The sequence below is a fragment of the Helianthus annuus genome, chromosome 15 (assembly GCF_002127325.2).
Source record: "Helianthus annuus cultivar XRQ/B chromosome 15, HanXRQr2.0-SUNRISE, whole genome shotgun sequence".
Taxonomy (NCBI): domain Eukaryota; kingdom Viridiplantae; phylum Streptophyta; class Magnoliopsida; order Asterales; family Asteraceae; genus Helianthus; species Helianthus annuus.
Window position 1 is genome coordinate 98,073,083 of NC_035447.2, and position 26,163 is coordinate 98,099,245.

Genomic DNA, 26,163 nt, shown 5'->3' on the forward strand with positions numbered 1-26,163 from the left:
TCAGCTACTCCATTCATTCAAACTTCACCCAAACCATTCGTCCCACCTCCATCAACAAAGATCAACCCATTGGCAGTAACTTTCCCTCTGGAACTGCTTGCAGTTCAAGATGAAATGACTCAATTTTACACAGGGGATGATCCATCCAAAAGAACCTTCCCATCTCTTCAGGGATTCAAAACCCCAAAGAATATTTATGAATATCTGAAGCTAAAGGACAAGCAAGCAGAAGATAAGGCAAATGAAGAGTGTAAAGGGCTAGGAGACATTAAGTTATCAGCTCGCATGCAACATTGGCTTGGTGAAGTCAAGAAGTTGAAAGATTTTGCTAGAGACCTGATTAAGAATATGTCAAATCTGTCACCAAATGTTGAGCTAGAAAAGACATTAAGGAATGATTTCTTGAACACTATCATGGAAACTAAGCCCTACGAAGCCTACATGTCTGATTTCAAAGACTGGCCACTTGAGGCTCTTAATGAGGAAGTTAATAGAACTGAAAAGATGAATAAAGATCCTCAAATGCCCAAATCTGCTCCCAACTGGAAACAATACAAAAAGGTTGAAGTGGATGAAGTGTTGAAGTATAAGAGAATGAAGGAAGAATTTGTAGCAGCTAAGGTTGGGACTGCTAGACAAATTGGAAAATGGACTAGGCAGTATATTGATCGAGCTTACAGTAGGTTAGAAGAGCGAAGAAAGACAGATCCATCCCTTCCTAAAAAGCCAGTATATAAAGATGAAACGACTATTATACGTCGGCAGACCGTTACATCTAAAAAGTTGTTCTCATCAGCAGAAGTATCCATCGCTGCCTTGAATAAAAGAAAAAAAGACAACAACTGATGGATGAGGAAGATGAAAATAGGTATGCTGTAACATCCCGAAAATATAAAACTTTATATTAGGATCATAAAGTATAAATAAACAAGAATTTACTAACTAGGAATTTTAACCTAGTTAGTTAATAGTCTAGAAATAACTTACAATAGGGTTAAAAACAACCAAACTATAAGTTATACAAAATAGGAGGGGTTAATCTTGTAAAAATCTGAAACTAGAATTAATTAAAACAAAAACCAAACACACCATTTGGTGTCTGGTCGATCAGGAACACAGGAGGAGCGACCAAAGCTTCTCACCAAACCCTAACTCCATGAATTTGATCAATTGAAGGCTAATTCCTGTCCCAAATCGAAATCTGAACATAGATTCGTGATCCTCATCACAAGGGGGTTACAAGGTATGTGAAATTTGGTGCTAATTCTCTGTTTGAAACTCTCATGAAATTGGGAAAATCTGAAATTCTTGGATGCATGTTTGTTTTATGATGAATTAGGAACTATATAGTGTCTAGGGACAAACCCTAGACAAACACAAGCTGAAATCATGTGAAATTTTAGTGAAACCTATGAACACCATTGTAGGTGATTAGTGGGTTATGTAGAAATTGATAAACACTAGGAAATTGGGTATTGTTCTAGTGTAACTTGACAATTTTGAAGTGATTTCAGAATTATAGAAGCTAACAATTATGTTAAATGGTTGATTGATGTGAAATTAGGGCTAAGTGATAAACTAGAGACTTGATATTTAATCATGTAAAAATCTGCCCATAAAGTGTTTGCATAAATGCCTCAAAGAAGGCTTAAAACTGAGAATTTAAGTTAAAACGCATAATTACGATGATTCGGCAAATTATGAGATATGTGATTTAAAGAGAGTTCTAAATATGCCATAATTGAACTCTATAGGAAAGGACACCGAAGCATCAAGCGGACAAGCCGGTGGCAACTTGCGTTTGAAGGGTCCACTTTGAAGGTATGTAACTTGACCCGTTACATTAAATGAATCGTTGTCAAATTTTGCGAAGTCTCATTATAGGATAAGTAGGGTGTTGATTGTAGCGACCATGATCGTTACTTGAATTACTAGTCTAAGAATGATAAAGAATCGTTTGGTAGTCATCATATTGGGGAATTCCATAAGATGAGCCAAACGGGTCATTTAATTGTGTAAATTGTTGTTTTAGTGTTTTAGAGAGTCAAAATGGTATTGGAAATCACAAGAGCATTAATCCATGAGATTGGTCAAGAAATGCGAGTGATGATAAGCCTGGGATGTTGGGTATAAAGCATCATAAGTTTACTAGCTAAATGGTAGTAAATTGTGTCAAGTAGAAATGGGTCGAATAAATGTATAACGACATATAGACTTTCTGTCCGTAAGTTAAAACTTTGGTATGACTATCGTATTAGGTACGTTGGTAATGAAATTACAGACATATAGGAAAAAAATCACTAAAAACGGACTTACGGATCATAAGTTATGGCTATTTTAAGTTGGGACTTGATTAAACTTTGAGCTGGGAATATACAGCATCAACTGAACGAAGAGTCTGTGAAAATCAGGGCTAGGCGTGACGCCTAGGCCCTTGGCGTCACGCGACGCCCCCTTGATCCGAGAAAATTTTATTTTTTAATTGTTTGACCCTTGAAACTTGTTTATATCCATAGTAGCTTTATCAAAACTAACATTTGTTGTGGTTTTGATCTTAGGTGATGTTGAAACTAACCGGAAGATGATTGAGCTAGCTTTTGAAGAACCGAACACTATTTACAAGCTTCCGCAATGTTTTAAACTTTGATAGATTATGCTTATGGGTTGTAAACAAATTGTTAAACAACTTTTGGATGTTTTAACTTAGTCGTTAGTTGACTAAGGTCTTTGCTACTTATGAAATCTATGTTAACTAGGCATCTTTTATTTAAAATGGTTTTAACTATTATTAAATTCAAGTAAATTAGATGGGTGTTACAAGTTGGTATCAGAGCTTAAGGTTGTCAACAAAGTGTTCGGTTCAAGCTCGATCGATCGTCCGGTAAGAATTAACTTATTATGTTAACAAATTATGTCTTATATAAGAATGAGAAAGGAATTGAAGTGCATGGGAAGAGCGTGTTAACACACTCAAACCCGGAAAGTGCACCAAATGTGAACGGTTAAAGCAAGTTGAGAACTTGGCTAAACCGAAACAAAAGAAGCAATGTTATAAATGAAATATTTAACGTTTAAATGTAAACATTTCAGTTTCAAGATGTCTGATGGAAATGATGATAATCCGGTGCAAACAAGCACCAAACAAATGAAAGAAATAATTACCGAAGAAGTAGGGAAGGCAATTGAAGGTAGCCTATCCGAGTTTATAGACAAGATTCAAAGCACGGTGTTGTCGCTTGTCGAAGAGCGAGTTAAAAGGTTGGAGGATAGTGTCAACCTTATGAAAGACAAAACTGGAGAACGCAAAGGATGCTCATATAAGGAATTCATGGCGTGTAAACCGCCAATATATAACGGGGAGGTCGACCCGATAATATGTCAAAGATGGTTGAGTGACGTCGAAGGAGTGTTTGAACGAACCCACTGTGACGTAGGTGACTTTGTTGCTTACGGAACCAGTCAATTGAGAAATCAAGCCAAGGATTGGTGGGACAATTAAAAGAAGGAAATGGGAGCCGAAGCGGCAAGGGTCATGACTTGGGACGAGTTTAAGGTGCCGTTCCTTAGACACCATAGTCCCAAAGCAGTTATCAACAGGATCAAAGAGGAATTTATCCAATTAAGACAAAAGGGAGAATCAATTGATAAGATCACGGGCATCTTCATGGATAAGTTGAGGTTTTGTGACGAGTTAGTCACCACTGAAGAGCAGAAGATATACTATTATTACAACATGTTGAGCGCTGAATATAGGGAGTTTATGACTCCTTCAATATATGAGACCCTTACCAAAATCATAAACGTTGCTCGGGAACGGGAAATCGAGTTGAAGAAACAAGTTGAAAGAGGTGAGTGAAGGGCACAAGATGTGAATCCAAGCCCTACAAAGAAAGCCCGAACTGGAGAATCGGGAAAGAAGGTCGATGCTAAAGGCATGTCGCCAAGTTGTAAAGTATTTGGAAAGAGGCACAAAGGCGAGTGCCGCTTCAAAGACAAGCCATGTCCGGTATGTGGGAAGACGGGGCACACTGCATCGTTATGTCCCAGAAAAGTTTCCGTTTGTTATAAATGTTATCAACCCGGCCACAAAAAGTCTGAATGCCCCGAGTTGGTTGGAAAGAGAGACACAAAAGAGTCTCCAACAGAAAATCCCAAGGCGAAGGCTAGGTCCTTTCAACTTACCGCGGCTGAAGCAAAAACAGAACCCGATGTGGTTTCAGGTATATTCACAATTAACTCAATTCCAGCACGTGTATTGTTTGATACAGGTGCGAATAAATCCTTCATTTCGCATGGATTTATTCGACATCCTTCTTTTATATTGACAAAGTTATCTGTGCCCTTAGAAGTTGAAATAGGGGACAACAAAAGTTTTATAGTTTGTGATGTTTGTCGAGGCTGCAAATTAAGCATTGACGATGAAGAATACTTGATAGACCTAATCCCGATGTCGATGGGGGAATTTCAAGTAGTCGTTGGGATGGATTGGCTATCTCAGCACCACGCGAAGGTCGTGTGTTTTCGTAAGGAGATAAAGTTAATATCTCCAAGCAGGAAACACGTCACTATCTATGGTGAAAAAGGAGGCAACCCCGTAGTATGCTCAATGTTGAAAGCTCACAAGCTTATGAAGCGAGGATGCAAGGCATTCATGATATACGCAAATGAACCCGAGAAAGAATCACAGAAGATTGAAGATGTACCTGTAGTACGAGACTATGAAGATGTGTTTCCGGAGGATTTACCGGGGATACCGCCTGAACGGGAAGTAGAGTTCGGGATCGAATTGATTCCGGGCACAAAACCCGTAGCAAAAGTACCATATCGTCTCGCACCGTCGGAATTACAAGAGTTGATGTCCCAGATTCAAGACCTGCTTGACAAAGGATTCATAAGGCCGAGTGTGTCTCCTTGGGGCGCACCGGTACTATTCGTGAAAAAGAAAGACGGAAGCATGCACATGTGTATCGATTAACGGGAGTTAAACAAACTTACGGTAAAGAATCGATACCCGCTTCCGAGGATAGATGATTTATTTGACCAATTACAAGGTGCGAACTGGTTTTCAAAAATTGACCTTAGATCGGGGTATCACCAACTAAAGGTCAAGGAGGAAGATGTGCCGAAGACGGCTTTCTGCACGAGATACGGACATTACGAATTTCTCGTGATGTCATTTGGGCTAACAAATGCACCCGCGGCTTTCATGGACCTCATGAACCGGGTTTGCTAGCCAATGTTGGATAGGTCAGTCATCGTGTTTATCGATGATATTTTGGTGTATTCAAAAAGTGAAGCTGAACATGCACACCACTTACAAGAGGTGTTGGAGACACTTAGACGAGAGAAGTTGTATGCGAAATTCTCTAAGTGTGCCTTTTGGTTACGAGAGGTGCAATTTCTTGGCCATATCATAAGTGCCGATGGAGTGTTAGTAGACCCGTCAAAGATCGAAGCCGTGTCAAAATGGAATCCCCCGAAGAACCCTTCGAAAATTAGAAGCTTCTTGGGGCTTGCGAGATACTATAGGAGATTCATTCAAGATTTCTCCAAGATTGCTTCACCGCTAACAAAACTAACCCGGAAGGAAGAAAAGTTCATTTGTGGTGTAGATCAAGAAAGAGCGTTTCAAACTCTAAAAGAGAAATTAACTCAAGCTCCGGTACTAATATTGCCGGACGGGGTCGAAGACTTGGTGGTTTATTCGGATGCCTCACTATCGGGGCTTAGGTGCGTTTTGATGCAACAGGGCAAAGTTATAGCTTATGCCTCGAGGCGATTGAAGATACACGAGAAGAAATATCCCACGCACGATCTCGAGTTGGCTGCGGTGGTATTTGCATTAAAAATATGGAGGCACTATTTATATGGGGTAAAGTGCACCATATTTACTGATCACAAGAGCTTAAAATACTTCTTCGATCAGAAGGAGTTAAATATGCGACAAAGGCGATGGCTAGAAACAGTGAAAGATTTCGACTGTGAAATACACTATCACCCCGGAAAGGCAAATGTGGTGGCGGATGCTCTGAGCAGAAAAGCGGACTATGTCCCAATACGAGTAAGATCGATGCAGCTTGTGGTGACCTCGGGTATACTTGAACGTATCCGAGAGGCGCAATCAGAAGCAGTGAAAGAGGAGAATTGGAAGAAAGAAAGAATAATCGACCAGTTCAAAGATTTGTCGGATGGAGATAACGGGTTGAAGACTCGATCCGGAAGAATATGGGTTCCAAATACTTGTGGGGTGAAGATGCTTCTACTTGATGAAGCTCATAAATCTCGATATTCAATTCATCCGGGTGCGACCAAGATGTACAATGATCTGAAACAAAACTATTGGTGGCCCGGGATGAAAAGAGATATTGTGAAATATGTGGAGAAGTGTTTGACCTGCTTACAAGTTAAAGCAGAGCACCAGAAGCCATATGGCAAACTGCAACCATTGGACATCCCAGTTTGGAAATGGGAACAAATCACGATGGATTTGCTGACCAAATTGCCAAAAACTAACCGCGGGTTTGACGCTATATGGGTAGTTGTGGATAGGTTGACGAAGAGTGCTCACTTCATTCCGATTCGTGAGACTTATACATCCGAGAAGATGTCGGAGGTGTACACCAATGAAATCATAGCACGTCATGGGGTACCGATATCCATTGTGTCGGACAGAGATACTCGGTTTACTTCGAAATTTTGACGTGAATTCCAAGAGCAAATGGGAACTAAACTGTTCATTAGTACCGCTTACCATCCACAAACGGATGGACAGAGTGAAAGAACAATACAAATGTCACACCCCCAAAATCCACACGCGGAGTATCACCTCTTGGGAGCGTGACTGACCAGGATCAAGCCACCAATCATATTGAACATGTAAGTAATAAGTAAAAGTAAATGTAATTTAACCAAACCAATATAAAAGGTGTTCAAAACATAAGTGCAATGTCAATGTTTAGCGGAAGCATAAAAATAAACCCAACATAAGTATGAATATGTAAAGTCAAATTGTCTAATCAAAACATTCACGATCCTTGTCCACAACGACCGCGCCTCCCAGTGCAAGCTCCAAGTGTACCTAACGACCTGCAAGGCATGTAACTGAGAGTCAACAACGAGTTAAGCGAGTTCACAGTGGGTTGTTTAGTAATAGTGTTCATATCGTAAAACGTTTGTTTGTTTAGTAACCCGTGTATTGTTATAATTACATCGCGGCCCTCCAGGCATGTTTGCGAAGATTAGTGGGGGTTTCCCATGTATTGTAGACTAGTTTTATTTGTATCGCGGCCCTCCAGGCATGTGTGCGAAGTTTAGCATCAGTATCGCGGCCATTCCAGGCATGTGTGCGAAGATCAGTATCAGTATCGCGGCCATTACAGGCATGTGTGCGAAGAGTAGTGGGGGCTTCCCCATGTATCACTAGTCTAGTAGTATCTATAAGTGACCTTTCCCAACCGAGGTCAGTATTCATAATTCCCAACAACAACGAAAATACAGATAATCATCCAATCCCATTCCCTACCCCGGGAATCCCATGCCTTAGTAAGGGTGTGAACTCACCTTGGTTTGCTCGGTTTGTTATTGTGCTTCTAGTGTTAGTTAATGGTTAGGTCCGTTACACACGACCTAGGGTACATTGCACATAAACTCGATGTAAGTGTTTACGTTCAATTAGGGTTTACAATTCCTTGATGTCCAAACAACTGTGATCCGTGTGATAATTGTGTACAGAATGACATGAGATAGATTGTTCACACATACAGTATCATCCAGTAACATACAGTAACATACAGTTATATACAGTAATATACAGTAACATACAGTAGCATGCAAAGTGTTCCTCATACAGGGTTTGAACTTAGCATTATAAGTAAACTCGGACTAGACATCACCACAAAACTCGGGCAACGCATATTAATGAAACTCAGACCTTAATAGCATCAACAAAAGTCGGACCATGCTTTCCCTTCACAAGTTCGGACCAAGCACTCTCCCCCCCACAAAACTCGGACCAAACTCCACCCTTTAAAAATCGGACCAACATCAATTCTTAAAACTCAGACTATGTATCTCACATAAAATTCGGACCTTGTGTCTCATATAAAGTTCGGACCTTGTGTCTCATATAAAGTTCGGACTCTAGGTGTCCTTGTAAAAATTCGGACTTTAGTTTCCTTTACACAAAATTCAGACATACAAGCATTACAAAGTTCGGATCAAACACCACCTCTTAAAACTCGGACCAAGCAATCCACTAATGCTCGGACTTTGTGACTTCACAAAACCCTGACACTTAGCTCCGAGTTATCAACATGTGTGATTTCCAAGACCAATATACAGTTTTCAATGGAACAGGTACGTTTACGATCAAAAACCCTAATTTTCATATATTGGCAATGCTGTAATCTAATCAACAATAAAACAATTCTAACATATCGGGCATCTTAACATCAGGCAAGTGATTACACAACTGTTCATAAACCATTTCACAACAATCAGAATGATCAATAAACACAGAACCATTGTTTGGAGAACTAGGGTTTGCATGAATCAAATAATCAATGATTAACAACAAATAACCATTAAACGTTTACCTTAGATTGATTCTAGATGGATTGGAAGATCAATATTGATGCAAGAGAACTTGTGTAGCCAAGAATGATGAGAGAAATGATTGTAGAGAGAATGATTTGAAGTGCCGTATGATTGAAATTGGTGAGAATGATTAGGGTTAAGGGGTTTTGTTTTATTTTCATTATTACCACTAAACACCCCTAAGTATCATCCTTTACACAAAACACACACACCACATATAATTTACAGTCTCATCACCAAGTTCATGTATTTGTCAAATCATTCGTAAAATAACACATAACCATGCAACAATCACAATACACTTTATCAAATCACAACGTATACAGTTACAAAGCAAACAAATTGTGTAAGTAAGCAACTAAACAAATAGTGAACGTGCAATAAATGCGAAGGTGGAATCTCGGAAACTCGAGTTATCACAACAAACGCTGGAGGATATGCTGCGGGCTTGCATTATTGACTTCGGGGGTAGTTGGGATGTCTATCTACCCTTGGTCGAATTTTCATATAACAATAGCCATCACCCGAGCATTAAAATGGCCCCGTATGAGATGTTATATGGTAGAAAGTGTCGAACTCCGGTATGTTGGGGAGAAGTGGGTCCACGAGGACTAGCACCCACGGATATAATCCGAAGCACTAATAAGAAAATTGAAGTGGTGCGAGCCCATTTGAAAGCGGCCCAAGATAGACAAAAGTCTTATGCCGACAAAAGACGAAGACCGATTGAGTATCAGTTAGGTGATATGGTTATGCTAAAGGTTTCCCCATGGAAGGGCGTTATCAGATTTAGAAAAAGGGGAAAACTAAGCCCGAGGTTTATTGGGCCATTTAAAATCATCGAACGGGTTGGCAAGGTGGCTTATCGCCTGGAATTGCCGGAAGAATTGAATGGAATACATGGCACGTTTCACGTGTCGCAATTGCGAAAGTGTCTAGCGGACGAAACGGCTTATATCCATTACGATGATATCGAAGTGGATAATAGCCTGAATTATGCGGTGAGACCAGTGGAGATTTTAGATTGAAAGGTCAAGCACTTGCGAAACAAACAAATCGATCAAGTCAAGATCAAGTGGGAGCATAGGAAAGGCTCGGATACTACGTGGGAGTCCGAAGAGGAGATGTGACGTCTCTACCCTACTTTATTTGGTACGTACTTTGGTTTCGAGGACGAAACCCCTTTAAGGGGGATGGACTTGTAACATCCCGAAAATATAAAACTTTATATTAGGATCATAAAGTATAAATAAACAAGAATTTACTAACTAGGAATTTTAACCTAGTTAGCTAAAAGTCTATAAATAACTTACAATAGGGTTAAAAACAACCAAACTATAAGTTATACAAAAGAGGAGGGGTTAATCTTGTAAAAATCTAAAACTAGAATTAATTAAAACAAAAACCAAACACACCATTTCGTGTCTGGTCGATCAGGAACACAGGAGGAGCGACCAAAGCTTCTCACCAAACCCTAACTCCACAAATTTGATCAATTGAAGGCTAATTCCTGTCCCAAATCGAAATCTGAACATAGATTCGTGATCCTCATCACAAGGGGGTTACAAGGTATGTGAAATTTGGTGCTAATTCTCTGTTTGAAATTCTCATGAAATTGGGAAAATCTGAAATTCTTGGATGCATCACTACAAAAAAAATGCCATTTAGTGGCACACACTTTTAGTGGTATTTAGCTTTTATGCCATTAAATTATGTTTTTAATGGCACTTTGTGTATGTCAAGTTTGCATAACACACTTTTTAACGGCATCTAGTTTTTATGCCACTAATTTAGGATTTTAGTGGCACTTTTCGTGTGCCATCTTTTTTGGTACACACTTTTAGTGGCATTTAGCTTATATATGCCACTAATTCACAATTTCACTTTCACATTAAAATTTCCCTCCTTATTAGGGGTGCTTACAGTACGATATTGACATTTTTTTGGGAAAACCTTAAAACCAAACCGTTACTAATGGTTTTTTTGTTATTAATAACTGAAACCAAACTGTTGAAGTTTAACATCAAACCAAACGGAACCATTACTAACGTTTTTTTTGTTAACAACCGAAACCAAACTGTTGAAGTTCAACATCAAACCAAACCGAACCATTACTAACGGTTTGGTTTGATGGTTTATACCCGTTACACGATCTTTTTAAACGATTCAACAAAGAACTAGAACCAATTCTTAAGTGGTTCATAAATATGAAATTTCTTATAGAAACATTATCATCTTCACTTCCATTCAATAAATTACTTGATACATAAGTATAGTAATAATAAAATAATAGTTTCTTAAATAAATAACTCGAATACAAATGGATTGTGTGTATTTTGAATGCATCCACTAGTTACTTAGACCAATTGTACTTTAATAAATCCTAATAAGAACAAATAATCATCGGTGATACAAAATAATAAGAAGAAAAACAAAATAGTCACGTCTTATAGTCTGTTTCAGTTTTATATGACCAGTTTTTAGTATAACCGTAAACCAAATCATTCTCTAGGGTTTGAAATTACTGAAATCAAGTGACCAAATAATTAAAAAAGGATTAAACCATAAACACCCCTACCCTCTTTGTGCCAGGAATACTTAACTTTTGCAAAGAGAGAATCTTTAAACTCAAAAATTTCACCTTTTTACCTCCAAATTTTTCCTAAAATTTACATTAAAATTTCTATTTCCCTCTCACTCTTGTCAGTTTCCCTCTCACCCTCAAAAATTTCCAAGTTCGTCTTCAATGGTTCTTCAAAAGTCATCATCTACAGGTGTTTCGCTTGTGTTTCTGTAGTTTTCTCCACCAACCTTGTTCCACCCGTGAGGTGAGGTACGATATGTACAATTTTGGGTTTCTTATCTCATAACAAGGCCCCTAACCCTAGTTCGTAGTTTCGTGTTTTCTCATTAAAAAAGTTATAATCAACAGGTGGTGTGTTGCAGTTTGTTCCACGAATCCACTGTCAATCTGAGGTACCATAGTTCAATTTTGAGTTTCATATCTCATAACAATCTCTTTTATTTTATAGATTTACGTTGACACGATTTGTCCGAAAGGGTAGTAAATTTAGTATTATAAGATTTATATTCTTATAATAAAAGTAAGATTTGTATCTATTAATGTTGCGATTTGATTCTTTTCTGTAACCGAAGGCTTGTAGTTTAGTGAAATTGTAGTTGTGTGTATTGCATTAGGGTTTCTAGATGTTGTTGCTGTGATTTGGTTGTTTTTTATTGCCAGAGTGCTTATACTTGGTGAAATTGTAGTTTTGTGTATTGTGTTACTGATGTTTCTACAGCGATTTGGTTGTTTTCTATTGCTGGAGTGCTTATGTTCTAGTGAATTTGTAGTTTTTTGTATTGCATTAGGGTTTGATGATGTGTCTGCTGCTATTTGGCTATTTTATGTTACAAGAATGCTTGTAATTTAGTAAATTTGTAGGTATGTGTATTGCGTTGGGGCTTGATGATGCTTCTGCTGCGATTTGGTTGTTTTCAATTGCTGGAGTGTTTATACATGAGTGAATTTGTAGTTTTGTGTATTGCATTATGCATTTGACTTGATTGTGTGTTTTGATTGTTTAGATTTTGCTTGTTAGTTGTTCCACCTTCATTCCGAAGGTATCGATATGATTTATTTGGGTTAATGGGGGTTGGTAGATCGATTTGTAGTTCCTTTTACTTAAGGAGAGTTGGTAGATTGAGTTCTGTTTGGCTTAGGAATATGTATATGCGACACAGAGGAGTGGGTGACAAACCATGATATTTTGCTGTTTTGGCAAGTCAAACCTCTTGTGCATGTCTATCAGGTAATTTAGTATTGTGTTTTTTATCTATCTATACATCATATGGGCAGTAACAGTTCAAAACAGATACCTCTTTAGCACTTGTCGAATTACTATACTGTTTCATTTTACAGATGGGTTGACAGCATTATAGATGCTTTAGGCATCCATAAGCAAGTCCAAAAAGTGTAAAAGCCTTCTCCTTCCCTTATTTCAGGTAAAATTAACTTTTTTTTTTCTTTTAATGAAAACAAGGTTTGATCGTTTCTGTATTTTGCTATGCAAAATTTATGCGGGTTGCTGCACAAAAATAAAATGTCCAGGAATGGGAAACTCGTGTAGAAATCTGCAATTCCCGACGAGATGTAAGCCGCAGAAGAAGACAGATTTTGGTTGCTATTTACGAGACCGTAAAGGATGTCAAACAAGACATGCTTCCTCATTTTGTAAGTTGTTCCAAAACTTACTAGAATCGTAGATTAACAGACTGGTTAAATCCAATGGAAGAAAAGGCTAAAAGGACGTTGGCATGATTGTACATATCCCAAATATGGGCTAAAGGCCTAACAAAAACGTAACTAGCCTTATTAAACTTGTAAGGAAAATTATAGGCATAAACTAACAGTTCCCTAAAAAAATTGTCAACCTAAATTTGGTATATTAACAATAAGACCTGGCAAACGGGTCGGGTTGGGTCATGGGTCAATTAAAAAAGGGGTTGTTTTGGTTCGGGTCGAAAAGGGTTCGGGTCGGAATGGTGCGGGTCGAAACGGTTCGCGTCGAAACGGTACGCGTCGAAACGGTTCGCGTCGAAACGGTTCGATTCGAAATGGTACTGGTCGAAACGGTACGTGTGATCACTTCAACCATAGAGGCGAGCCGGTTTACGGTGGGCCAGTTTATATATGGATCCAATATGTATCTACAAGAAAGGTACGGTATACAAGTCGTTAATGCAAAAAGGTACAAGTTGGAAATGCATCTCGGGTGGTTTAAGTTTCTGTTTCTTTTGCCGGATATTGAGATGGATTAGAGGAGAGGAAGAGTGGTTAGCAGCTAATAATGGCACATCTGTGAAATGTGTAATTATTGATATGACTGGTAAGTTATGAATTCCAAAGTAAAGTTTGACTAAAAGAGACCCGCCAAATATAAAATAGTGAACAACGTGAATCGCATTAGACGGTCATTTAAAAAAGTAAGCGTCGAAATGGTTCGCGTCGAAACAGTTCGATTTGAAACGGTAATGGTCGAAACGGTACGGGTTGAAACGATTCGCATCGAAATGGTCGAAACGGTTCGATTCGAAACATTAATTGGTTGACATGTGTCACTAACACTAATAATAATTTATTCAATATTATCTTGCACTTAAGGTAGATCCTAATAGGTGATTTGTATTAAACCTGTTATTCGATACCAAGCCTCAATTATTCATAGTCTCACACTCGATGGTAATATAGCACTATCATTTCAATCAACAATGAGGAAGAATTCCCTATTGCATTTTTGGTTACAAATGAAAGATTGCACTCCACAGAATCATGCAATAGCATTTTGGAATGAATAATCAACTTTTTATAATGCTCATTCTGTAACTTTATCGATTATTAACCATTTTTTTGCAATTTATTTGTTTAATATGAGGTTGTAAAACAAATAAACAAACGTACCCAGCAAAATCCCACTCATTGATAGGGATTCTTGCATAATAGACAGCCTTAAAGCTTTTATTAGCTTTAGAAAGCATGGAACTTTGTACACATTAAATTTGTATCTTTTATACAATCTACGGTTCTTGTAAATTTCGCAGTATCGTTCGTCTACATGGTCCTCTAGGAAGAGGCAAGACATCACTATGCAAAGCATTAGCACAGAAACTGTCAATCCGTTTTAGCTCCAGATATCCTCATTGTCTGCTGGTTGAAGTGAATGCACACTCATTGTTCAGCAAATGGATTTTTGAAAGTGGCAAATTGGTTGCAAAACTTTTTCAGAAAATTCAGGAAATGGTGGAGGAGGAGAACAATCTGGTATTTGTTTTAATCGATGAAGTTGAAAGCCTAGCTGCAGCAAGAAAAGCAGCTATATCTGGTTCAGAACCTTAAGATTCTATAAGGGGTATCAGGTGGTAAATGCTCTTCTGACCCAGTTCTAATCTTGATTTACCTCTTTGCATATCACTAAATATAAAAAGTATCTGAATAGTAAACAAGTAAAACACTTCCATTTAATTAATGTTGATAGTTATTTTGGGATTGAAGGGAGGCATTTGATTGTAAAAACTATTGGTCGAGAAATTAGAGATTGATTTTCCCTCTTCAAGCAAAGTTATTAAGACACCCCCCCCACACACACACACACACACACTCAAACTTGAAGCTGCACAACCAGAATCTTCAATGTTTATCAAAACAAAGTTGTAGTGCATATTTGTATTCTAAAGTTTTGACGTGCTCATAGAAAATATCACTTTAAATGGTAAGCAAATCATAATTTTGGATAAAAGCTTGTTTACACGTCTTTGTTTCTTATTTTTTTTCGCTAGGCTCGAGCAGTGCACAATTCAGTCGTTGAACTACAAAATATATGCAATCATCCTTACATCAGCCAGCTGCATAATGAAGAGGTTGTTCTTTTCTTTCTTTCGGCTATAACTGATAGGACTTCTTATTGATGCCGTTATTTGTTGCTTACTGAAGCGATTTTGTTTTATTTAGGTTCATGAACATGTTACCAAGCATTATCTTCCTAATACTATAAGGTTTTGTGGGAAGCTTGAGATGTTAGATCGGCTACTGAGTACTGCCCAAGCTTAAAGCCACAGATCATCAGGTATAATATTCCAACCGAGTTTTGATGAAAGGAAACCCAAATGTAGATAGGATGTTTAGAGTTGTTACATGTTAGTTGAATGCTTGATTTTTTTTTGTCCTTTTGCTTTCAAATTTTCATAGCTTTAGCTGCAATAGTTGGTTGGGTGTGGGAGTAGAAACAAAATTATACTTTTAGTAGAGGCGCTTGAAATATGTCAGCCAGCCTTCTGTTTTTAGATACTTATATTGTAAGTCCTATGTGCAGATTCTTCTATTTTCAACAATGACTAGGCTGCTTGATGTTATGGAGGATTATTTGTATTGGAAATAGTACAGGTAGTCAGGTACCTTCGCTTAGATGGACATACATCTGGTGGAGACCGTGGGGCCTTAATTGATAAGTTTAACAATCCAGATCTAATCAATTTAACATGAATTGTGAAATTTCAGGTTGATTATAGTCAGTTGGTTGATGTAGCGACAATAAGTTGTAAGTGCTGGAAACTATGAAGTGGAAGTATGACTACTAAGAAAACGTTAACACGATGATTGTTTAACTCGCATGAAGATTGTAAAAGCAGATACAACCACCTCTGGTGGTAATTCAGGTGATCCTATTAAGTTAGGTGATGGATTAAAATACCAGGATTTGACGGACAAGATATCTAACTTGGAAACAACTGTTGCTGATATAAAAGATCAATTGAAGCAGTTGGTGGATGCTTTCAAAAGTCGACCTTCTCATCAGCAGTTATGCCAAGAGCTTTTGAATTCGGTACAACCCATTCTTTAAGCTCAAAGGGAATTGGCTGAGATTCAACTTAATTCCCACATGAAGCTAATTAGAGTTATGGTTGAAGCAAGATACAAAGACACACAGGCTGACATCAAGGGCATAAAAGAATGCATTGCAAAGTTAACTGGTACTACCCCTGCACCTGTGTTTGAAAAAGACGATGGAGATGATGCTGAAAAGAGAGAAAAGGATTCCATGAAAAACTTTGGCAAACCAACACCAAGGAATCAGCCAAAACAAAATCCAAAGCCTGCCAAGCAAACTTCTGCAAAATCTCCTAGAAAACCTGATTCTGGTAAAAAAAAAAGGGAATTGATGATACCGTTAACAAACAGACAGATAAGGAGATTGAACAAAAGGAGAAGAAAAAGCATACAAAAGAGGAAATTGAAGTGCTCAAAATGAGGATTGTCAGAAAAGGATTCCAATATTTTCAGATCTTGGAAGTGATGTTGATACGGATGATGAGGAAGAGTATCTTAACAAATGTAGAAAAAGCATTGATGCTGACAGTTTTAATTTTTTCTATGCAGATAAGGTTGAGATGCTGAATCAGAAGAAGATTGCTCGATTGCAGAGAGAGCTAGAAGCAGCAAAGCTACTCGCTGATAAAAAGGCGAAGGCTGAAGCTGTAGAAACAAAAGATGAAGCAACTGCTGAGATTGCAATAGAGAAGATTGTTGAAATAGAGAAACTCGTGGAAGTCGAGAAAATAGTCGAAGTAGAAAAGATCGTCGTAAAGATTGTTGAAGTCGAGAAACTTGTAGAAGTTGAAAAGACTGTCGAAGTCGAAAAGATAGTTGAAAAAGTGGTTGAAGTTACAAAGCCTTGTGAGAAATGTTCAGAATCTTGCAAAGACTGTGATGAGAAAGACAAAAAGATTGATGAGTTGGAGAAAATGAAGGAAGATTTACTGTCTGATGTGAAGTATGTTAAAGAGTCATACGATGTACTAAATAGGACAGTTGACAGTCTGAAAAGGACAAATGCAGAAATCGAAAAAGCAAATGATAAAATGAGTGCAACTTTGATAACAAAGCAAAGTGTTTTATAAATGATTACATTGAAGATTGTGCTAACTTGAAGAAGGAGTTGGAACTTGAGAGAATCGAGAGTGAAAGGATCAACAGATTACTTTTGAGTTATACTACTTGTGATTATCTGATTGATCGTGTTTATCCTACTGTCGCAGGTCTTGAAGCTTTCAAGAAGAAAGGAAAAGAAGAGGATACTGGTAAGAAATCAAGTGTTAAGTATAACAGATGTCCGCCTCCTATCTTTGAGAGTTATTCCCCCAGGAAACCAAATGAGGAACAAGTAGACAAGGCTCTAAACATCAAATTAAAGTCTGAAATCACTGATGAATTACCAGACAATATTGATGTTACATTCACAGCGTCTGACACTGATCATGAGTCTGAGTTAGTCAAAAGAGTTGTTGATAAGGTGTTGGATATGGATGAAGAGTCAAAGTCGGAGTCTAAGTCAGATAGTTCGAGTTCGTCTAAGAAAAGTTCGAGTTCGCCGGTTAAGAGGGTTTACAATAAAGAATTCCTGTTATCAAAATATAATTTGAATGACGAATCAATCAAAGTAGCATATACATTGAATGATTCAGACAAATTATATTCTGATGAGGAATTTCCAATAAGAAGTGTCAAAACTGAAATGATCAAACAGGTTTTCAAATTAACAGAAATTAATATTTCTGAAATAAAAGATGTAAATCTTACTGAAAAACCTAAAAAGTACACTTCAAGAGTTCAACAAAGATTGAACAAGAAAAAAGGTTACGGTTATGGTTCAGATTATCGAAAGAAATCAAACCATAATGGTAATCTAAAAAAGAAAGGTCTTGGTTTTAATTCTTCAGAAAATTATAAAAATCAGAAAACTTATAAACCAAAAACAAAATTTGTTTCAGGAGGAAGTTCAGAGGATGAACAGAAGAAACCGTTCTTGAAGCAGTCGAATCAAGAGTTTCTTGCTGAAGTAAAGAAGAATGTGAGGAAGTTTGTTTCGAGAGCTGATAGAAGAACCTGTTTCAAGTGTCAAAAAGTTGGACACATTGCTTGGAACTGCCAAGAGTCCATTTATTCAAAACAGGGAGTGTCTTCTAACTCTGATATGAAAAAGAAATGTGTTGATAAATCGACTTTGGAAGTTGGTGAAACTTCAAAACGTTTTTACAAAAGACAAGTCGATTTGAGTAAACAAAAATGGGTGGTTAAATCTGAGGGTAATTCTGACAATGAATCTGATTCCATAAAATCAGAGGAGTCATTGGTTGATAAAAAGATTGTGAATTCCGTTCCGGTGTTGAACGATGAGAATTTTCCGTCACTGTCAAAGGAAAATTTGATGAAGAAAGTTGGAAAGACTGAGATTTCAAATTAATTCTTCGCTGATAAAGGAGAATTTGATGTTGAGAAGGCTTTCAACGGAAAAGTCAAACATATTTTTGGGAAGATGGTTGATAAGAAGGTAAAAGGTGCTAAAGAGTTTTATAAATCAAAATGTTGGTGGGACAGATGTGTTCCAAAGTCACCCAAGGCTGGTGAGGCTTGGGTGGACATTATGTTTGAGTAAAACACCGGACTATGCCGGAGATCCCAAGTTGGTAATCGTGGATCAGGAATCGGCATCTTTCATGTTTAATTAGGATAATTTGAAAGTGAAATTGTTAAAATTTTTCATGTTGAAGGACTATGCCGGAGCTTCCAGGTTGGTAAGCGAGGAGCAGGTATCGGCATCTTTCTTGAGGAATTTGCTACGGTAATGTCAATCATGTAAACGGTAAAAAGGTTTGTTTGTGTTTGTTTACAAGTGATTAGAAGAATTGATTGTGCAATAACTTGTGCATATGGTAAATCAAGGACATTAATTTGTACTTGCATTTTCCTACAAGTGATTGAGAGACAAGATGATGAACCACATCCCCGAACTTAGTATTGATATACTTACAAGTGGTAAAATCAACCAAACTTATTTTCCGAAAAATCATTTTGATTAAAACAAACTTAAGTGTTTTGAAATCTAAATGAGAAAATAGTTTGTTGATAGGGGAAGTTCTGATTGGTTATGCCAAGTGAATGGCGAATTGATGCAATTTGATATCAGTTGTCATGTTTCTGTACAGTTCGTTTTCAATTTTCATTAATGTGTTTGCATTTTAGGGGGAGTAGATATTTTCAGAAAATCAAAAAACATTAGAAAATTTGAAAAAGTCAAAAACATGATAAAAACCAAAAATGAGTTTGTAGTGAAAAAGAGGAAATGATAGTACATCAGTGGACTATCACAACATGCTAAAGATTTGGAAAGTTTAAAAGTGTTAAAAAATCTTACTGTGGATGTGTCAGTAGATTTTTGCACATTTAATAAACTGTGACGAGATATAAACCTAAATTTCAAACTTGCTTATTTTGTGGGTAACAACTTCTTGGATATATAGGTAACCCCTGAAATCTTGTTTGAAAGATCCCTTATTCTGAGATACTAGGTCTTTATGCTCAGTGATATCTGGGGTATTATCCCGGGACTTCTGCTGTATGGAAGTACTGACCTAGTCCCCGGATAATACTTTCTGCAAATGCTTGAAAAAGCGCCGCCCTCAGCAAATCGATGAAACAATAAAATTGATAGTCATTGCTGTTGTAAAAAAAAAACCTCTAAAGGGGACCCACCAAAAGTCGAGCTGTCATCTCTCTGCTGAACGGAAGTTCTGACCTGAGCTCTCACGGTTTCGCACCTAACCCCTTACAGATATCATCTGTGGTATATTCACCTGTAAGACTGAATATTGGGATCTGAATACGGGAGTATATTCAAGTAGTGGGACACACGGATAAGTTTAAGTGTTTAAAACATTAATATCGTATCTCGAATCAGTAGAACTTTGTGTGAAAATTTAAGTGGACCAGTATACTTACAATCTAGGTAAATTGTTTAGAACTTAGAATGAAATCAACCTTAACGGTGTTGGTGATTTGTCTCTTCAGCTGATATGATCCTCTTACACAAACTCACAAAAATAATGTTTGTAAATATTTCTTTACTGCATTTTAATTCTCTTGTGTCAAAAATCCAAAAAGATTTTCAGTGTGTTTTAGAATTATTTTTGAAAAATTCAAAAAGATTTTCGACAACTGATATTGAAAAGTTGATTTTCAAAATTCTGAGTGCTAAACATGATGAAAAAATGGTTTGGGAGAGTGTGTTGATTTGAAAATAAAAATGATGTATCTTCAAGTGGTTCTTCAAAGATTAACATTGTAAAATCATTCTTTGATTGTATAACTTCTGCAAGTGATTTATTAGATTTTTACAAGTTATCATCAGACAATTTATTGTGAGGTAGAGGATGTGCAGGTTTCTAAGTGATAGAGAACCAGGTTCCGATACCTGAAGACTTTGTGATTTCAACATGCCAGACTGCGATCCCAGCATATCGAAAGGGGAAGTCTGAAGACATCTGAGTAGAGATTGTTCGTGGGGAGTCTGTAGATGATGATGAGAAGAGAAGAGAAAGACTTGAGGATGCTTACACTGTGAGATATTTCAGAGAGCGTTCAGACTGATAAAGACTGAAGTTGTTGAAGACTCGACACTTAAGACTCGTCAACATCTGAGGGGGAGTCTGTTGGTGCAGTCATCTGTCGTCTTCGTTTAATGTCGAGTCTGGGTTGCGTTGCGTTGCGGTGTTGATCAAGCATGATGTCATCATATATGATGATGACATCATATTGATGACATCACATATTGCATCATCACATGTCATCTACATATTCCAAATCAAGTAAACGACAAAGATCAAAGGATTTGAAATTATATTAAAATGGCCATTTGATGATTGGACCATTAAAGGGTCCAATGAGATGTCAACATGTGAAGGTCCAATAGAAAGGTTGGCTTGATGGTCCAATGAGAAGGTTCACTTGAAAGACAAAAGAATTGTATAGGTTCGCTTATTCTTCATGGGAGGTTCGCTTTTAAGTCAACATGTGGGTTCGCTTTTACGGCAAACATGGGAGGCTCGCTTTTACGGTTATACATATGGTTCGCTTATGTGTTCAGTGTCATTTCGAGTGAACCAACAATATTATAAATAGGCAAGTTGTCATTTTCATTTGTAATGATTCCAGATTTGATACCGAGGTATTGCCGGTGTTCCTTGTAACTGTAAACGCTGTAAAATCAATATACAAGAGGTTTAAAGTGTGATTCAAGCTGTATTCACGTCCGTTTCTTTGTTTCCGCCTCTGAAACGGATTTAAGCTCTTCCGAACGACTCGTTTAGGTCGCAATCCGATCCTACACTCACCAAACCCTAACTCCACAAATTTGATCAATTGAAGGCTAATTCCTGTCCCAAATCGAAATCTGAACATAGATTCGTGATCCTCATCACAAGGGGGTTACAAGGTATGTGAAATTTGGTGCTAATTCTCTGTTTGAAACTCTCATGAAATTGGGAAAATCTGAAATTCTTGGATGCATGTTTGTTTTATGATGAATTAGGAACTATATAGTGTCTAGGGACAAATCCTAGACAAACACAAGCTGAAATCATGTGAAATTTTAGTGAAACCTATGAACACCATTGTAGGTGATTAGTGGGTTATGTAGAAATTGATAAACACTAGGAAATTGGGTATTGTTCTAGTGTAACTTGACAATTTTGAAGTGATTTCAGAATTATAGAAGCTAACAATTATGTTAAATGGTTGATTGATGTGAAATTAGGGCTAAGTGATAAACTAGAGACTTGATATTTAATCATGTAAAAATCTGCCCATAAAGTGTTTGCATAAATGCCTCAAAGAAGGCTTAAAACTGAGAATTTAAGTTAAAACGCATAATTACGATGATTCGGCAAATTATGAGATATGTGATTTAAAGAGAGTTCTAAATATGCCATAATTGAACTCTATAGGAAAGGACACCGAAGCATCAAGCGGACAAGCCGGTGGCAACTTGCGTTTGAAGGGTCCACTTTGAAGGTATGTAACTTGACCCGTTACATTAAATGAATCGTTGTTAAATTTTGCGAAGTCTCATTATAGGATAAATAGGGTGTTGATTGTAGCGACCATGATCGTTACTTGAATTACTAGTCTAAGAATGATAAAGAATCGTTTGGTAGTCATCATATTGGGGAATTCCATAAGATGAGCCAAACGGGTCAGTTAATTGTGTAAATTGTTGTTTTAGTGTTTTAGAGAGTCAAAATGGTATTGGAAATCACAAGAGCATTAAGCCATGAGATTGGTCAAGAAATGCGAGTGATGATAAGCCTGGGATGTTGGGTATAAAGCATCATAAGTTTACCAGCTAAATGGTAGTAAATTGTGTCAAGTAGAAATGGGTCGAATAAATGTATAACGACATATAGACTTTCTGTCCGTAAATTAAAATTTTGGTATGACTATCGTATTAGGTACGTTGGTAATGAAATTACAGACATATAGGAAAAAGAATCACTAAAAACGGACTTACGGATCATAAGTTATGGCTATTTTAAGTTGGGACTTGATTAAACTTTGAGCTGGGAATATACAACATCAACTGAACGAAGAGTCTGTGAAAATCAGGGCTAGGCGTGACGCCTAGGCCCTTGGCGTCACACGATGCCCCCTTGATCCGAGAAAATTTTATTTTTTGATTGTTTGACCCTTGAAACTTGTTTATATCCATAGTAGCTTTATCAAAACTAACATTTGTTGTGGTTTTGATCTTAGGTGATGTTGGAACTAACCGGAAGATGATCGAGCTAGCTTTTGAAGAACCGAACACTATTTATAAGCTTCCGCAATGTTTTAAACTTTGATAGATTATGCTTATGGGTTGTAAACAAATTGTTAAACAACTTTTGGATGTTTTAACTTAGTCGTTAGTTGACTAAGGTCTTTGCTACTTATGAAATCTATGTTAACTAGGCATCTTTTATTTAAAATGGTTTTAACTATTATTAAATTCAAGTAAATTAGATGGGTGTTACATATGCTGAGCACAGAAAAGAGTCTATCAGAAATCAGTTACGATATGGATTGGATGATGCTTCGTTGCAACTACAAGCTCAATTTGCTTAAGCATATCAGAAGTTGGCAAGCAGGCCTCAATCGCCAAACTCCTCTAAAATAAAACTTCTCCCAGGAAACCAATCAGATAAAAAAATAGTGAAGTGGAAGTCTGACAAACAGACCCATGAATTGACTTTGATCAAGTCTGATGGTAGTGTTGAAAAGATATCAAGGGAGAATGCACTTGGTCTGAATCTAGTTGACCTCCAAGGTCAATTTAACCTTCAGCTTGATAGGGATGAAGATGATACTGATTCCTTGGATTTTGAGCTCCAATTCAAAGGGCAAATCCGGGAAATGTTGATGAGAGAATAAAGATCTGCTGATTCTAAAATCTACTGATTCCTTGATTTAGTTTTGTTGATAGTTGTTGAGGCAAGTGATTGTGTATTTGTAGTTAACGTTTGTTGAACCTTAAGTTGTATTCAAATTCTATTAAGTACGTATGTCTATAAACAGTTTATATTGTCTTTTTGGTTAAACAGTTAAATTGTATGTAACTGATATATTAACTGATAATCTATGATTATAGTTGTCTTTTAGCTATAATAGATAACACGTTTTGGTACAATATCTATGCACATATCTATATGTTCTATTATTATGTGTTATGCATGCTTGTCTAAAAAACGACCCGTGTTTGCAGCTCTCATTTTTAATGAGAGTACTAAATTCTTTATTAATAACATTATTCTCTTAACATCTGTTTACTAACCTTTGTAATTTCTGTTGACTGACCTTTTTAACATGGGTTGACTAACATGCAGATCTGTTTGCTCTCTATCCATCTGACAAGCTCTGTTGGAGATAATGGATAACAATTTTTAGGAAAGTCTGTTGGAAAGCAACAGAGGTTTTTAACAGTTAATAGACAACAGTGGTTTGCTATCAACATAATGGAATTGTTGTTGAATAAACCTATTGATCATTAATTTATATCAATTTTGTAAGTCTGCACTAATTATTTTTTTACTCTTTGTCAATATGTGTTATGCATGGTTTTCTAAGAAACGACCTGTGTTTGCACACGGGTCTTACCGCCAGTATATTATAACAAAAGAAACCAATTTTTGGATACATGTCATTCATTGAAGGTATCCTGAAATCTATACTTATATTATATTAACTAAATAAATAATAAATTAATATTAAATCTTATCATACTTTAATAAAATATTATCCTCAAATCTAATTTGTTAATTTAATATATTTTTAAAACAAATACCTATCTTTCCTACTTATCTTATATTAAATATATAAATAATGAATTAATATTAAATGTTATCCTAATTTATTAAAAATATAACTTTTTATTATTTGGTATACAATACTATAATAAAAGAAACCAATTTTTGGACACGTGTCATTCATTGAAGGTATCCTCAAATCTATACTTATATTATATTAACTAAATAATTAATAAATTAATATTAAATCTTATCATACTTTAATAAAATATTATCCTCAAATCTAAATTGTTAATTTAATATATTTTTAAAACAAATAACTATTTTTCCTACTTATCTTATATTAAATATATTATATAACAGAATATTTATTATTAACATATTCTTTATAATAATATATAATAATATTTGTTAGGTAACTTATATTATTTTTACTTGTATGTATAACTAGGTGAGACACCCGCGCTACGCGACGGGGTGTCCGGTAAAAAAGGTGGTGAGCGCATTTTTGTAACAAACTGTCACATATACTACGTTACGATAACCAAAGAAGCTGCATGGTTTATTTTGTTCCAAATAAATAAAAAATGTTTTACTTTGAATACCGCTCCATTATTAATAAAATTTATATTTGAACGTTAAGATAAAAGCTAACCGTATGCTTATTTGTTTTATAAAAAAATTATATAAAAATAACGAAAGCAAGTTGTTAAAAAAATAAGATTACTAAAAGTAATTGGGTTATATATATATATATATATATATATATATATATATATATATATATATATATATATATATATATATATATATATATATATAGAAAGGGGTTCAGGAGAGAACAGTGAAAAGTGTGAGAACGGATCCTGGCCTAACACGTGGCAGGGGGCCCTAATTGTTATGCGGGGGTACGATTGTCCTTTTATAGGTTCCCTCATTATTCGCGTTATAAATCTCTTTCAAATTAAAACTCCAAAGATTTATTGTTAGCTGTTACCTCCTTTGCAAGCTTTCTCAGATCTATGGCGTTTAACGTGGATTCTGTTCGACAAAGCAAAATTCGTTGGCGTTTTCTATTATTCGTTCCAGCAAATCATGCAACGGATATGGCGTTTTGTTCTTTTATCATTGTTCTATGGCGTTTTTTTGTATTATTATTTTTTTAATGTCTTGTATGATTTTCAATAGCGTTATTCAATTATGCAATTTAATCGTGTTTTAATTGATATTTAATCTATTATTAAGAACTGCAATTGGAGTTTTCGATATTAATTTTAATTGTCGTTTACGTTCTAGTGTATTTCTTATATTTTTATGATCATTGGCGTTTTTCGTCTATTTGATTAGTTTTTAATTTTATTTAGTAGTCGAAAAGTTCAAAGTGATGAAACAGTAACTCCGGCCACGGCCTCGTGCTCACTGAGCACGGCCCCATGGCCACCATTCTACTGGTTTTTGAAACAAGGAATCTTAGTGCTTTAAATTAGTTTTCTGATTCTTGAAACATTTCTGAGCATAAATAACTTAAAACAGTATTATAAAACTTATTTTTTATAAGATTCCTTGGTTAAAACCTAGCAAAAATCACAATAAAACTTAAAAATATGGAGGTTTCAATCTTTAATGGAGGTTTTGAGGAGTTTTTGGAGAAGAAGCAAGAGACAAAAGTGGTAAAGACAAGATGGTTGTTGGGAACCCTCTTTGGAATATACCTTGTAGGGTATATGTGAAAATCCCAGCAGATCTTGGTCTTTGGAATGGGTCCAAATGTGCAGGAATCATGCTGACTTTATAGAAAACGACAGCACGCTGACCACAACCCCATGTTGGCTGGACACGGCCCCGTGGTCATACATGACTCTGACACATTTTGTCTGTATTCTGAACACGAGGCGTGTT

The 26,163-nt window shown here is 36.5% G+C and overlaps 1 long non-coding RNA gene across 1 annotated transcript; it reads left to right on the forward strand.

The window, feature by feature from the left end:
- The first annotated feature begins 19,655 nt into the window (after positions 1-19,655).
- Positions 19,656-22,929, forward strand: LOC118487641. Its single transcript, XR_004882332.1, has 3 exons — positions 19,656-21,419; positions 21,931-21,997; positions 22,736-22,929. It is a non-coding gene; the product is annotated as an uncharacterized LOC118487641 (long non-coding RNA).
- The last annotated feature ends 3,234 nt before the right edge of the window (positions 22,930-26,163 follow it).